This window comes from Bidens hawaiensis, unplaced genomic scaffold, assembly GCF_021521415.1.
Source record: "Bidens hawaiensis isolate Kalapana, Puna unplaced genomic scaffold, B.hawaiensis_p1.1 tig00000055_1, whole genome shotgun sequence".
Taxonomy (NCBI): domain Eukaryota; kingdom Viridiplantae; phylum Streptophyta; class Magnoliopsida; order Asterales; family Asteraceae; genus Bidens; species Bidens hawaiensis.
Genome location: NW_027491016.1, coordinates 1,062,270 through 1,077,652, shown reverse-complemented (window position 1 = coordinate 1,077,652; position 15,383 = coordinate 1,062,270). Strand labels below are relative to the sequence as shown.

The 15,383-nt window shown below is 45.1% G+C and overlaps 1 pseudogene; it reads right to left on the bottom strand.

The window, feature by feature from the left end:
- Positions 1–833: 833 nt before the first annotated feature.
- LOC143630173 (exocyst complex component EXO70H1-like) lies at positions 834–14,194 on the bottom strand (annotated as a pseudogene).
- Positions 14,195–15,383: the final 1,189 nt, after the last annotated feature.

The following is a 15,383-nucleotide window of genomic DNA, read 5'->3' as shown; positions in this document are numbered from 1 at the left end:
TTACCCGATGTTATGGACTAGTTATAAATTATCAAAACATGATATGATACCCGTCGGGTTTTCGGTCCGGTATACCCGAAACTCGCGGATTTGCTGGATACCCGACAGGTTATTATCCGACAAATACTCGACGTGCTTGAAACGATGGTTGGGTTACTAACCGGGTATAGGTTTGGAAATGCCCCAAACCTCCCAAACCCGACATATTATCATCCATGTTATTAACATTAAAATATTAATTGAAGGGGTGTTAAATAAATCAATGACTTTGAACTCCCATTTAATTAAGACGCTCATTTTAATAATAACAGACTATACATAAATAATTTTGGTTTTGAGATTGTTTGAAAATATAATTTATGATTTATGATCTATGATTATATATACACGTAAACCACATGAGAGTCACAAAATAAAAAACAATTTTTTCTTATTATAAGAGCCTAATATTTTAGGCTATAAATATACTGAATTAAATACCAAGTACCTAGTGATAACTAATAATCACTTTGGATTAAGCTTTAGACTACTTTTAGTTATCTAAATTCACGCTTTGAATCATACATAAAACAAGAGCAAAAACACGAGGTATGACCGAATGGTATTAAAAATGATCTTGATTATTTTATGTTATATCAAATCAAAGAAGATACATTATGCACGCACTTAATTATTTAATTTAATGTTAACTAATTTTTATCATAAGGAATCAATACAATTGTATTTCATATTCCCTAGTGTGAGGGCATTTAATTTACAAATACAACCCTTCAAGAATCCTGGGGGTGCCAAATCACAATTTTAAATAACAATATCATTGTAACAAAAGTCCTTCACCGTGAAAACGATGTTCTTGACCCTGATAACGACGATGCCGACCCGAACCCAACACCGACACTGAAGACGAAGCCCACTCACTCCCAGACCCAAAAACAGGTCCGAAAGCGCGTTCCCCAAATCCTCGGGTGCGTATTTAACAACTCCTACTAACTTTCTATCTTTCTCTATCTCTACTCTCCACTCTTTATAGAATTCTCGATATGCGGGTAACAACTTACCCGCGATCGACAATTTAATTTGGTCCCGAAGCTTGCCGTTGGGTATCACAACGGTAAGCTGTTTTCGGTGAGTCTCTTCGAACACCATGTTGACTTTTTTGAAACATTCTTTGGCTTGTTCTCGCGTCATCGATGTTGTTCTGGTTTTAGGAACAGCGTCGATGACGTGGCCCCACGCGACCTGTTCGTAATTGGCGGCGAATTTTTTTACGTCAGATTCACGCTTGCTAATAAAGTCGTCACCTAGAAGGTATTTCAGATTCGATGATCGGGTTTTTGACAGGATCTGTTGGAGGTTGTTGGCAAGGAATAAGTACGATAGCGACACGTCCTTGATGTGCTTCGTCTTATCGTCGAGTTTGCAAACGAGGACGAATATAAGCCACGCGAACCACAACGATACCGCAGGCGATGGAGACGTGTCGAGAAACGATTTGTCGAAAAACGTCTTCGGTATCGGGGTTTTCTCGGGTGGTGGGGTTTCAAATAATATATCTGCTTAAACAACGTAATCAGCAAGAAGTGAGAGAAAGTTCATCGTATCGATTGTAACTTTGTGAACTCCAGCTCCAGCTACAATTGTCTTCCGCGGGTGCTTGTTGAGAACATTTTTGAATTCTATTAACTCCAACCGCACCGATTCGCCTAGCTAACCAACGAATTAACCGCTTGATCGACGACTAATTTAGTCGATTGAAACTAAAAGATTGACACGATCTCCGGCCATCGACCCGCTATGGCCGTGTACATACCAAGCCATCTGAAGAAACACTAATCGACCCCGGCAGATTACGGATAATCTGGGGGTTAGATAGATGTTTCCCACGAGGGTTAGGTCCGGCAAGATGGTTATTCTTCTGATGACCTGCAAAACAGACACCGTGAGCTCGTCACTGAGAAGGGGGGGGTACCTCCTTGTGACCACCCTCCGGCGTGAGAATCAGACTAGATTGCTCTTGAATATAAGTGTATATTAAGAGAAATGACTAGAGCAGATATCAGATAATATATGAAGATATATGATAATGATACCGTTCCAAGGTGTTGGAGTATTTATAGCCGAAGGTAGGTTTCCAAGCAGGTACAGCCGGCTGAATAGTATTCCTGTTCTACCAACTGTGGGCTACGCACGTGCCATGCTGGTGGTTGGTGGGTAGGCAGCGGCTGATAGTGACCAGGCCGGCTGTGTACTATTCCTTTTCCACCAACTGCAGGCTATGCACGTGCTACGACAGGTTGGTGAGTAGGCAGCGGCTGATAGTGACATTAAGTAGTAGAGCGTGCTGCTCGTCGTACTGTTGTCAGTGAGCTGTCGCAGCTTTGGTCAGATCTTTTGTCCATACCTTGGCAGGTACAGTACAAAAGATCCTCCATTAGCGTACGGACTGACTCATTTGGGCGGGAGTTTTCCCGGCTTTGGGCGGGGCGGGAGTATTCCCGGCTTGCTCACTCCTTCTTCAGGTGACATCGCTGAATTATTTAAGAGTTAGTGCCTTGTGCGTGTAGCCTTGCCGCGCGGGTAGCCTTCCCTGATGGCTAGTATCCATTGCTGCGGGAACAGGCGGAGTACGTCGACCATTGGGAGGCTTTTCCTACGGGAACAGCTTGCGTACTGCGCGTAAGGACGTCACGTCTCTGAGCATGGTGGGTCCTGCGGATCCAGTTGGTTTTTGCGCAGACGTCCCTCTTCAAGGTGAGTTGCGAGTTTAGTCTTTGCGCAGACGTCCCTCTTGAAGGTGAGTCTTGCGGGTTCAACTGCGCAGACGTCTCTCTTTGAGGTGAGTCTTGCGGGTTCAACTGGGCTCTGCTGGGACCTACCTCTTCAAGTCCCCCCAGTCCAATGTTCTTCTCATGAATTGTTAATAAGTGAGGTGAACTTTTGGACTTAAGCAAGGGGTTTTGAAAAGGGTTTAGTTTTAAGGTTCTCCGCGGGGATTCTTCCCGCGGGTTTCCTAATGTCACGTGCAGAATTTCCCACTGTTCTGCTTGATATTTGGGTATGATGCGGGTAGGTGTGTAACCTCCTCGCAAGTCGGGAGCGTTGAGTTTCACTTGTGTAGATTCTCCACGGGGTTTTGGTAGTTTTAAACATAGTGATCAATTATGTTAAACAACCAATTCCATCTTGGAGCTTCCAACAATCTAGTTCTCAACTTTCCCGCTATGCGGGGGTGTTATATCCCTTTCCGCAAGCATGGCCCAGAAGATCCTTCTTGGTTTCAATTCCCTGCGGAGTGCTAAGTATGTGAAGGGTTTCGCCTTGACACTGTACCCGCACTCGCCTTATAGTTACTTTACTTCCAAGGTATTCCCGGCTTCAATTCCCTGCGGGTGCTAAGTATGTGAAGGGTTTTGCCTTGACACTGTACCCGCACCCGTCTTATAGTTACTTGGTTGCCGAGGTATTCTTGGCTTCAATTCCCTGCAGGTGCTAAGTATGTGAAGGGTTTTGCCTTGACACTGTACCCGCACCTGTCTTATAGTTACTTGGTTGCCAAGGTAAGGGGTATAGTCCCGCTTACTTTTGAATCTTTGTGACTTGCGTTATAAACGTTACATGACTTGCGCATGCATATTTTAGTTTAGTTTAGCAATTTTCCCAGTGTTTTGAATAAGTTAACCGTTCGACGCGCGGTTGTCAATAGGTTAGTGTTCAGTTTCCTCTATCATGATTGTGCGGGTAGGACCGTCACTTTCTTTTAGTGGGATGACCAATCTTCACCTATAACTGACCTGCGTGGAGGTTTGTCGTTTTTTGTGTTTATGCGGGTTTTGCCGCCGTCCACACGCAACGACTTCTTTCCATATTTATGCGGTGAATACCGGCATACCGTCCGGAGAGTTTATAAATGTAAAGCGATCAACACAATGTGATAAAGGAGAATCATTTCCATTAGAAGTGGCCCCAGGCCGTTTCTTTATAAGTTTGGAATTGATCTACATGTAACATTTGGGTAATGGAGCTCCATTCCATGTTCTTGGGATGGGGGTGCCATCGAGCCTTTCGAGCCGGTATGCGCCCTTTCCCAAAATTTCTTTGATAATGTATGGCCCTTCCCAGACGGGGGCCAGCTTTCCTGGGCGTTCTTGGTTCGAAGCCTCGTTGTTACGCAGTATGTAGTCTCCGACATTGAAGTTGCAGAGTTTTACCCGCGTGTTGTAGTACTTTTGCATTTGTCGTTTGTAGTTCTCTTCACGCACTGCGGCTAAGTCTCTACGTTTTTCGGTTAGCATAAGGTCTAACCGTCTTTCCGCATCATTGTCCTCTGGATGAATCAAGACCCTTGGTGAGGGTAGACCAATTTCGACCGGGACCATGGCTTCAGTGCCATAAGTGAGGCTGAACGGGGTTTCTCCCGTACTTGCCTTTTTCATCGTTCTGTGTGCCCAAAGGACGTGTGGAAGTTCGTCCACCCAGCCGGATCTGTGTTCCAATAGTCTTTTCTTTATGCCGTCGACGATGCTCCTATTTGCTCTTTCCACCTCACCATTACCCTGTGGGTGCGCCACTGAGGTAAAGGTGTGGGTGATTTTAAGTTCTTTCAGCCACTGTTGTAGCTTCTTGTCGGCAAAGTTGGTGCCGTTATCCTCACCAAACTCTGTGGAAGCCCGAAACGACAAATAATAAATTCCCAAATAAATTTTTTGATATGTTTTGCGGTTGTTTGGGCTAAGGGTTTTGCTTCTATCCACTTGGTGAAGTAGTCGATGGCAACCATTAGAAACTGGACGTTCCCTGCTGCTGTGGGAAATGGGCCTCACATCGATGGCCCACTTCTGAAATGGCCATGAAGAGGTGACTGGAACAAGTTCATTCTTCGGGCGATGCGTGTTGGGTGCGTAGAGTTGGCAAGACCTACACTTTCTGATGTATGCCAGTGCATCCGTATGCATCCCCGGCCAAAAGCATCTCGCGTTGTTTAGCTTAGCTACAACTGCGCGTGGACCTGCGTGTATCCCACAGATGCCTTCGTGTACTTCCCTTAGGAGGTAGTCGGCATCTTGGTCGTCGACGCATCTGAGGAGTGGACCAAGAAAGTTACGTCTGTAAAGGATGTCATTGATGAGTTGATAGTTCAGTGCTTTACAGCGTAGTTTTCTTGCCTGTTTTTTCGACTCTGGTAGTATACCCGCCGCAAGGTAATTTATTATTGGTGTCATCCACGTTTCCGTGCCGGTTTGGATGACACAGACTTCCTTGTGTGGGACTGATGGTGCTCCAAGGAGTTCAATGCGGATGTCCTTTCCCAAGTAGGTGAAAGCCAATGACGCAAGCTTGCTTAACGCATCCGCAGATTTGTTTTCGCTACGCTTGACGTGTATGACTTTACAATCGTTAAAATCTCGCATGATGGTTTTTGCTTGAGCGAGGTACAGGGCCATTGTGTCGTTCACGGCCGTGTACGTCCCGTTTATCTGATTGGCTACTAACATGGAATCCACGTGGGCTTCCAAGTTCTTTACTCCCATCTTACGCGCAATCCTCAGCTCGGCCAAGAATGCTTCATACTCGGCTTCGTTATTTGTACTTGGAAAATTCAGTCGAATAGCGTAAGTGTATTCTTGGCCCGCTGGGTTGGTTAGTTTTAACCCTGCGCCTGAGCCCTCGTTGCTGGCTGCTCCATCAGTGTAGAGTCGCCAGACATCATCGATGTCCTGTGCTGGAGAGGGTTGAGCCTCGTCCTGGCACTCTTTCGCCCGCGAGGCGGGGACTTCGGCAATAAAGTCGGCCAAGACCTGGCCTTTTATGGCTGGCCTCGGCTTATACTTTATCGCGTATTCTCCCAATTCTATTGCCCATTTGGCTAGGCGTCCCGACAGTTCGGGTTTGCCTAAAACGTTTGCAAGTTTGAAGTTGGTGAGAATGGTGATTGGGTGACCTTGGAAATATCGTCTTAGCCTGCGTGAAGCCTGTACAAGTGCTAAGACTAATTTTTCCAGGGTAGAGTACCGGGTTTTGACGTCTGTTAGGAGACGGCTAACATAGTAGATTGGCATCTGGATGCCTTTTCGCTCGACTAGCAGGACGGCCCCGGTTGCTCTATCTGTGGCGGAGAGGTATAGGATTAATTCCTCTCCCGCTTCTGGTGCTGTGAGCGTTGGGAGTTCGATCAAACATGACCGAATTTCCTGAAAAGCTGCTTCCGCTTCTGGTGTCCAGCAGAAGTGCGTTTTCTTTAAACAGTTTCTCAGCGTTGACACGAATGGGAACGACCTATCCGCATGGTTTGCCAAAAAGCGGTTAAGTGCGACTAGGCGTCCATTCAGTGTCTGAGCTTGCTTGATGGTAGTAGGTGATTCCATTTTGATAATGGCTTCGACCTTTTCAGGGTTCGCTCTGAAGCCATCTTTAGTAACAACGACTCCTAAGAACTTCCCTTCTTCCATCCCAAAGGAACACTTGCTCGGGTTGAGCTTCATGTTTATCTTTCTGAGTGTGTTGAATGTTTCTTCGATGTCTTTCGACATCGTTTCTGGGTCAAGGCTTTTGATGACCAGGTCATCCATGTAGACTTCCAAGTTCCTCCCAATTTGGGCATGAAACTCTTTGTCCATCAGGCGTTGGTATGTGGACCCGGCATTCTTAAGTCCGAATGACATCATTTGATAACAAAATGTGCCATCGGGCGTCCGAAATGCGGTTTTGTCCTGATCGTCAACGGCCATGTGGATTTGATGGTACCCTTTATACGCATCAATGAAGCATTTAAGGCGAAACGGTGCTAGCGTATCTACCTTAAGATCAATTTCGGGTAACGGGTAACAATCTTTGGGGCATGCTTTGTTCAAGTCTTTGAAATCTATGCACATGCGCCATTGTTTGTTAAACTTTGGTACCATGACGGGATTTGCAACCCATGTTTGATATCTGCTGACGCGTACGATGCCCGCGTCAAGGAGTTCCTTGACTTGGGTTCTACACGCGTTAGCTTGTTCCACCCCTATTACTCTGCGCTTTTGTATGACCGGCGTAAAAGCCGGGTCACACTTGAGCTTATGCTCTGCCTTACTTCGAGGTACCCCAGTCATGTCAGCTGGTTTCCATGCGAAAATGTCAGCGTTTTTCTGTAGTAAGCGTTTGAGTAAGGTGCGCGTAGGATCAGTGACTGTTGGGCCAATGGTAACCGCCTGGTCGGGGTATTTGCCATTGAAGGCCCATTCTTCTGGTTCGGTGATGGTCGGTTTAGCCATCTTTGGTTTGGGTGTTGACGAGACAGATGCGATGCATACCTGGGGAATACCGGTGACCATCGCTACGCCCTCAGCTGTTGGCCATCCCATCATGCCGTGGACTGAAGATACCACGGCATTGAATCTTGCCATCCCGTCTCTCCCGAAGAGAATGTCGTATGTGTGGTGTGGCTTCCTCATTATGACCAAGTCCACGTCCTCTGCGAGGGAGTGTTTCCCGTCTGTGAGAATGACGGGGAAGGATAGGATACCCAGGGGGGTGTTTGTGCTGCCGTCAAACCCTTCCATCGAGGCGTAGACCGTTTCTAGGCGTTCTTTGTCTTCGTCGTCTAGCTTGTCGAAGAACTGCCTGTACATAACTGTTGACGAGGCGCCGTTGTCAACAAGAGTGCGGGAAGTGATGTAGTGCCCCAGCTGGCTTTTGATGACGATAGGGCCTTCTTTGCTGGGTCCTCCTGGCACTCGCGGGAAGCGCACCTCAGCTTCCTTCCATGCGCATGGTTCTGTCGTCCGTCTTTTTCTTCCTCTGATGTTACTATGAACCATGTGGATGCTGATGTCAACGGGCTTTCGTTCGTTGCTTTTGTATCGGTTGTCATTCTTCCTTCCATTCTTGATTGATGCCACAAGGTGTGTAAGTTTTCCATCCTTGACGAATGATTCAACAATATCCCTCAAGGATGTACACTTCTCAGTGGTGTGACCCTTTGTCCCGTGGAAGTCACAGTATTTGCTCTGATCCGCGTCAGGTCGGTGCCGGACCGTTGGAGCTTTTGGCCACGGGAGTTTCTCAGTGGCAAATATCTCCGTGACGCTTTTGGTGAGCGGCGTCCACCGGGGGTGTCGGCTTAATGGGTGCGTGTTATCCCTTCCGCCTACTAAAGAGCGAGAGCTGGATGAGGTGTCAAAGTTTACCCTTGACTGCCAAATGCCTAGCTTCCTCTTTTTGTTTTGCCGGGCGGTCCGGACGTTGTTTTCTCTAGTCCTCTGCGTGTAGAGGTTTGTACTCTGGGGCGGATCCCCACCCAGTTGCTTCTCTGTTTCGGCAAAGCGCTTGGCCGCCGTCATGATGGCATCCCACGTGGATGGCATGCCGTCTTTACCCGTCAACGTGCGGATAAGCTCTGGGTATTCGGCGCCCTGGATGAAAGCGGTGCGAACAAGATCTTCGCTTATAGCGCCCAGACTCAGCTTTTTCGAGTTGAAGCGAGTGATGAAGTCTAGTAAAGATTCATCCTCCTCTCTAATACAGTTGAGGATCGTCCACTGCTCTTCAGTATATTTTCGCTGTTGACTGAAGTGTTGGCTGAACTTGTGTTGGAAGTCCGCCCAATCGTAGATGTGGTGGACCGGTAGACGGTCAAACCACGCTCTAGCCGCTCCAACCAGCGTCATCTGGAACATATAACACCACGTGGGTTCCGTCCAGTTGCTGACGGTTGCCCCCGCTATGAATCTGTTCAGGTGATCGTCTGGGTCGGATATACCATCATAAGTGCCGATGTTGGGCATCTGCTTGGCACTCTTCGGGGCGATTGCTTCCGCAATGTCCCTTGCAAATTTGGACGTTCCTGCATTTGCAGCAGTTGGTCTAAAGGTTTTGGAGAAGTCACGTGGGTTTCCCCCCGCGTTCCTTTGTTTGAAGGTTTTTCCAAAATTTCTTGTTGGTTGGAAGTCCGTTTCGTTACGCTTCCCTTTCGCCCTATGGCGAGGGTTTGCGTCACTGTCGGATTCCTCCCGATCATCGTCCGAGGACTCTCACTCATTGCTCATGTTGAGCTGTTGTCGAGTGCTTCCGAATTCGTCAGCTTGTTGGATGGAACGTAAGCGTTCGTCCAACTCAGCTTGGAATTCTTTCTGACGTGCTTCCGCCCACGCTTTAACTTGATCAAGTGTTTGGCGGGGGAACCTCGTCTGTCGTCTTTCCGCCTGGGTATCAATGAATCCCAGGGGATGATTGTTTACTGCACTTGCCCCGGCTCGGGTAACCGGGGTAGTGTTCGTAAGATTTACTGCACTTGCCCCGGCTTGGGTAACCGGGGTAGTGTTCGTAAAATATGTGTACTCGCCGGCGTTCCTCCCAGTAGCTGGGGTTGTGATTACCGGGGTTTCTTGGTCACTCGCTGGCCTTGGGACCGGAGTAACGTTAACCATCTTTCCAGAAGTTTTAAAAAAAACTGAAAAAGATTCAAGTTCTAGCTTTTATGCAAGGATGGTGCCAATGAAGATGTAAGGCCCCGAACCCGGTAGCCCTACTTTAGCGTCGGATTTACTCATAAACACAGTTCGTACAAATCAGAGTTCATTAAAACTTTCGCGGAATATAAAAACTTTCATAAAACATTTCATAACAAAACACGTCTTGTCTTAAAACATCATTTTGTCTTTCAAAATAATCGAAACATTTAACTTAAACGTCTTGAGTCTTCCGATGCCAGCCTCTTATTCAGTGCCACGTGTCTCCTCAAGCGAGCTGCCTCATCCTACTCACCTGCGTGCATACTAAAAGTCAGCTACGCTGAGTGAGTTTTAGTTAATCGTACGCCATACAATACAACACATACATACATATCCGAAGATATATATCCATACTTAACTAATTACCCTTCTGTTCTACATACATACTTACTACCATACATACATACATATCTTCAATCACTAACCTCAGTCTACCGAGAGTACGTTCATAGTCCGCCGTCTATACCTGTACTCAAGGTCGTGAACACGTAAAAGGTCCGCAGTCTTTACCTATGTTCACCATTCATGGTACGTGCAAGGTCCGCGGTCCTTCCCTATACCATCCCACTTCCACAACACGTACAAGGTCCACAGTCCTTCCCTATGTTGCAACCTAATTCATAGCACGTACAAGGTCCGCAGTCCTCCCCTATGCTACCACAGCACGTATAAGGTCCACAGTCCTTTCCTGTGCTGACGCCTATCTACATTACGTATAAGGTCCGCAGTCCTTATCTACGTTACGTATAAGGTCCGCAGTCCTTATCTACGTTGGCGTCTATATCCTATAACACGTATAAGGCCCACCGTCCCTATCTACGTTTACATCTCTCATCTACATCACGTATAAGGCTCGCAGTCCTTAACTACGCCATCACCTGCCAAGTCTATGTCCAACAGAAGTTAGAGGGATTTGCCATCCTAACTTACTATGTCGAACGTAGAACTCACATACCATTCGTGTACCTGTATACACATACTTCACATATACAATAATTACATTATAGCATAAGAACACTCTAGGCGTTCTTTACATCCTTCATTTAACAACCATAACCCTTGTCGTTACGTGCAATATCCGAAGATCGTTCACGCCCCGACAAGTATTCATTTGTAATATTCATACATCTTCGATATATAATAGTCGTACCTTTATTTTTAACCTGACAGTACGCGCAATATCCGAAGATCGTTTGCGTACCGACAAGCAATCATTCATATCCATCACATATATCACATATGGCATACACTTATCACTTAGGATAAATGTATTAACTACACATCGAGTATGCACACAGCCCCGAAAACATAACAAGGAATGGGGCTAGAAACTCACCTGAACTCTGCTTCTTCCTCTGATAGTTGTAAATCCCTTCTTTAACTGTGCTCGGCTGACTGTATAAGTTACACGTATCAATACTCGCCTGATCTAATCTGGTGGCCTAGTATTAGCTTACTTTTACTTATCGTTTTAATCTATTCTCTAATCGAACTTGACTTTAGGCGAAGTTAAACCTTAGGCGAACTTAGCTTTAGGCGAAGTTAAACCTTAGGCGAACTTAGCTTTAGGCGAAGTTGTCATCAGGCGAACTTGGCTTTAGGCGAAGTTGTCATCAGGCGAACTTGGCTTTAGGCGAAGTTGTCATCAGGCGAACTTGGCTTTAGGCGAAGTTATCATCAGGCGAACTTGGCTTTAGGCGAAGTTGTCATCAGGCGAACTTGGCTTTAGGCGAAGTTGTCATCAGGCGAACTTGGCTTTAGGCGAAGTTGTCATCAGGCGAACTTAGCTTGCGGGCGAAGTTCATCAGGCGAACTTGGCTTGCAGGCGAAGTTGTCATCAGGCGAACTTGGCTTTAGGCGAAGTTGTCATCAGGCGAACTTAGCTTGCGGGCGAAGTTCATCAGGCGAACTTGGCTTGCAGGCGAAGTTGTCATCAGGCGAACTTGGCTTTAGGCGAAGTTGTCATCTGGCGAACTTAGCTTGCAGGCGAAGTTCATCAGGCGAACTTAGCTTGCAGGCGAAGTTGTCGTCTGCAGCTACTGTTCGTTCTTAAATCCCTTAATCACCTTCGTTTCTTAACCAAATAACTTGATTTAGGTACCCACGGGATCGTCTGACCAGCGCCTACAAACCCCAACCATCAAATCGACCTAACATCGATGTTTAAAGGGTGCGATTTAGGCATATAGGTTACGGGTTCTTTTTATCAATCGATTAACCCATCAAATCATAACCATTTTCAGTAAGATTAGCTTTGTTGGATTCGTTTTTACCATACAAACTCAGATCTATCATTTCTCAAATCAACCCGAACCTACACGAACGATTTCTAACTATAAACGTACCTTGAACGAGTCGAACTACGAACACGGTTAAGCCTTGATGTTGTTTTGGTCCGTCACGACGTTCCAGCACCAACAAGCTCGGGTTTTCGCCTTCGGATCTTGGTTCGGGTCGTGTGTGTTTTGGGTGTGTGTGTATGGAATATGTGAGAATGAGGATTAAATGGTGGTTAATGGTATTTATATTTAGGGATCATGGGCTTAAGCCCATGGACTCTCCTTCCTTCTTTCATAACCCAAGTCCATAACCCATATCCATTACCCAACACTAGCCCGACCCATACCAACTCCTACTCTATTTATTTATTTCCCGATAACCCGAGTAAACTTTCCCTCTATTATTAAGTAATACAATTAATATTATTTTGGAAATTTCGGGATGTTACAGAAGAAACACTAATCGACCCCGGCAGATTACGGATAATCTGGGGGTTAAATAGATGTTTCCCACGAGGGTTAGGTCCGGCAAGATGGTTATTATTCTGATGACCTGCAAAACAGACACCGTGAGCTCGTCACTGAGAAGGGGGGGTACCTCCTTGTGACCACCCTCCGGCGTGAGAATCAGACTAGATTGCTCTTGAATATAAGTGTATATTAAGAGAAATGACTAGAGCAGATATCAGATAATATATGAAGATATATGATAATGATACCGTTCTAAGGTGTTGGAGTATTTATAGCCGAAGGTAGGTTTCCAAGCAGGTACAGCCGGCTGAATAGTATTCCTGTTCTACCAACTGTGGGCTACGCACGTGCCATGCTGGTGGTTGGTGGGTAGGCAGCGGCTGATAGTGACCAGGCCGGCTGTGTACTATTCCTTTTCCACCAACTGCAGGCTATGCACGTGCTACGACAGGTTGGTGAGTAGGCAGCGGCTGATAGTGACATTAAGTAGTAGAGCGTGCTGCTCGTCGTACTGTTGTCAGTGAGCTGTCGCAGCTTTGGTCAGATCTTTTGTCCATACCTTGGCAGGTACAGTACAAAAGATCCTCCAGTAGCGTACGGACTGACTCATTTGGGCGGAAGTTTTCCCGGCTTTGGGCGGGGCGGGAGTATTCCCGGCTTGCTCACTCCTTCTTCAGGTGACATCGCTGAATTATTTAAGAGTTAGTGCCTTGTGCGTGTAGCCTTGCTGCGCGGGTAGCCTTCCCTGATGGCTAGTATCCGTTGCTGCGGGAACAGGCGGAGTACGTCGACCATTGGGAGGCTTTTCCTGCGGGAACAGCTTGCGTACTGCGCGTAAGGACGTCACGTCTCTGAGCATGGTGGGTCCTGCGGATCCAGTTGGTTTTTGCGCAGACGTCCCTCTTCAAGGTGAGTTGAGAGTTTAGTCTTTGCGCAGACGTCCCTCTTGAAGGTGAGTCTTGCGAGTTCAACTGCGCAGACGTCCCTCTTTGAGGTGAGTCTTGCGGGTCCAACTGGGCTCTGCTGGGACCTACCTCTTCACCATCTAAAGATCCTCTCAGGTGCTTTCTTACTACTTTTCACCACATTTTCGGGGAACCCGAACAAAATCAAAGCGCCTTCTTTAGTTATTTCAGCGTAACACGACTCACGAATCGAATCAGACGAAGCGAAAACGTGATCGCATAGAATTCGCTCCCCGTGAAACAATGTTTTCATTGAGACCTTTACAGCTTCTAACCAGCTTTGGATTTTGAGGTCCAAAACCTCCCAATCCATTTTATGAACTTGAGCAGATTTCGTTTTTTCGACGCCGAGTTTGTATATGCCTTCATCGACAATCAATTTTCTTATAATTTTGTATATGTTTACGCATTCTTTACCGTAACCGGATGAAATCATGCAATCTGCAATCATCCTAAGATCAATCATGACTCCTTCAGCTTCATCTTCAACTTCACTTATCAATTCGCCCGCAACTCGAACGTCATCATCCGATTCGTCAACAAAATCGGATAAACTCGACCTAGACGTTCGAGACGATCTAGTCGAAACGGACTCCGGGTCCAACCGCGCTCGATTCAACGACAAAATCTGATAAAACTCTTTCTCCAACCGCTTCATCGCGATTTGCATGAGATGCTGAGCTCGGATTAGCAAATCCGAGTTCGAATTCTCAGCGACTAATGATCGCATGGCTTTATGAAGCTTGTTGACGAGTTTAATAAACTCCGAAGCCTCTGCACGGTTTTCATAGAACAGTGATGTGACAAACGCGTAAGTGGAGGTCGCTGGGTCCCATTTAATAATAACAGGCTCAGCGACCTCTAGCGTCTGTATCATTACTGAGTCGGAGAGGCTTTGGGTGGGGGCGGGTAGGCTAAATCGCGACGGGGAAGGGTAATGAGCTATGAAGGAAGATGAAGATCGTTTTGGGGAGAAGCTGAATTTCTTCATGTTGTAATTTGTGAGTTTTGATTTAGAAACTTGGAGAATAAGAAATGTGAGAATGAAATTAATATTGAATGATTGGGTTTGAGAGAATTAATGATTTGGTGAGTAGCGAAATGCAGAATTTGGAAAATAGTTTAGTTTTAGTGAATATTGTGGGGGTGGTGTGAGGGGTATATATAGACCACAACAGAGACAAAATTAGCATTATTGACACTGTTTTCTTTTTGACTTTTATTGTTTTTGTGCAAGAAACTTCAAGGTTCCGCCCACATACATATTTATAAATATATACACACGTGTATACATACGTACACATATATATGTATAAAAATCTTAAATACGATGTAAAAAGGAAATATTGACGCAGAAGATAGAGTATGGTTGGTCCGGTCCATACACAATGACCCTCTACGAGTGAAGGGACCGCTCACATACTTTTTTGTAATTTTGTATTTTTCTCATACACGTATATATGATCTTAAACTTCGGCGTAAAAAGGACAAGGACCATCTATGACTAAAGAAGGCAAGCCCCTCTTAGAAAGTATATGACAATATTACAATATTAAGAGTTTGAACCTTAGTTTTTAAGAATTTGAAAAGTATTGTGAAAAGTTAAAGGTATAATAGTATTACAACATTTCTGTTTAGTGAAATATGTGGATAAGAAATTTATGTGTTTTCACATTAGTATGTTTAATATCAATTTTTTTATATTTATTTTGATTAAATATAATATTGTATGAGGTTAAGGGTACATAATTAAGTTTTTAAGTTATGTATGTGATTTACTATTTTATATTTTAGTTGCAACATGCATATAAATCTTACGGGACTGTTATATAAAACACGATTGATCTATCGATTTCATGAACAAGTTTAGACATAAATTTTGAGTTGGAATTTGAAATTTGATGTTCCACACTTAATGACTTACATTTAATTATCTCAGTTGCATACGTCGTATAGTTATAGTTATAATATATGAAATAATATAGATAATACCTGGATTACCTGCTATATAAAAAATATAAGAGTATATGTGTTAACACATAATTTGGTTGTTAACATTTCGGTTCCATGGAAAGGTGTTTTTAATTAATTTATTACACATACATTAAAAAACAGCCTTTTTATTATTTTTAATAGAAGATATTGCTATAAAAAAGTAGATCCAAAAAGTCAAAACAATA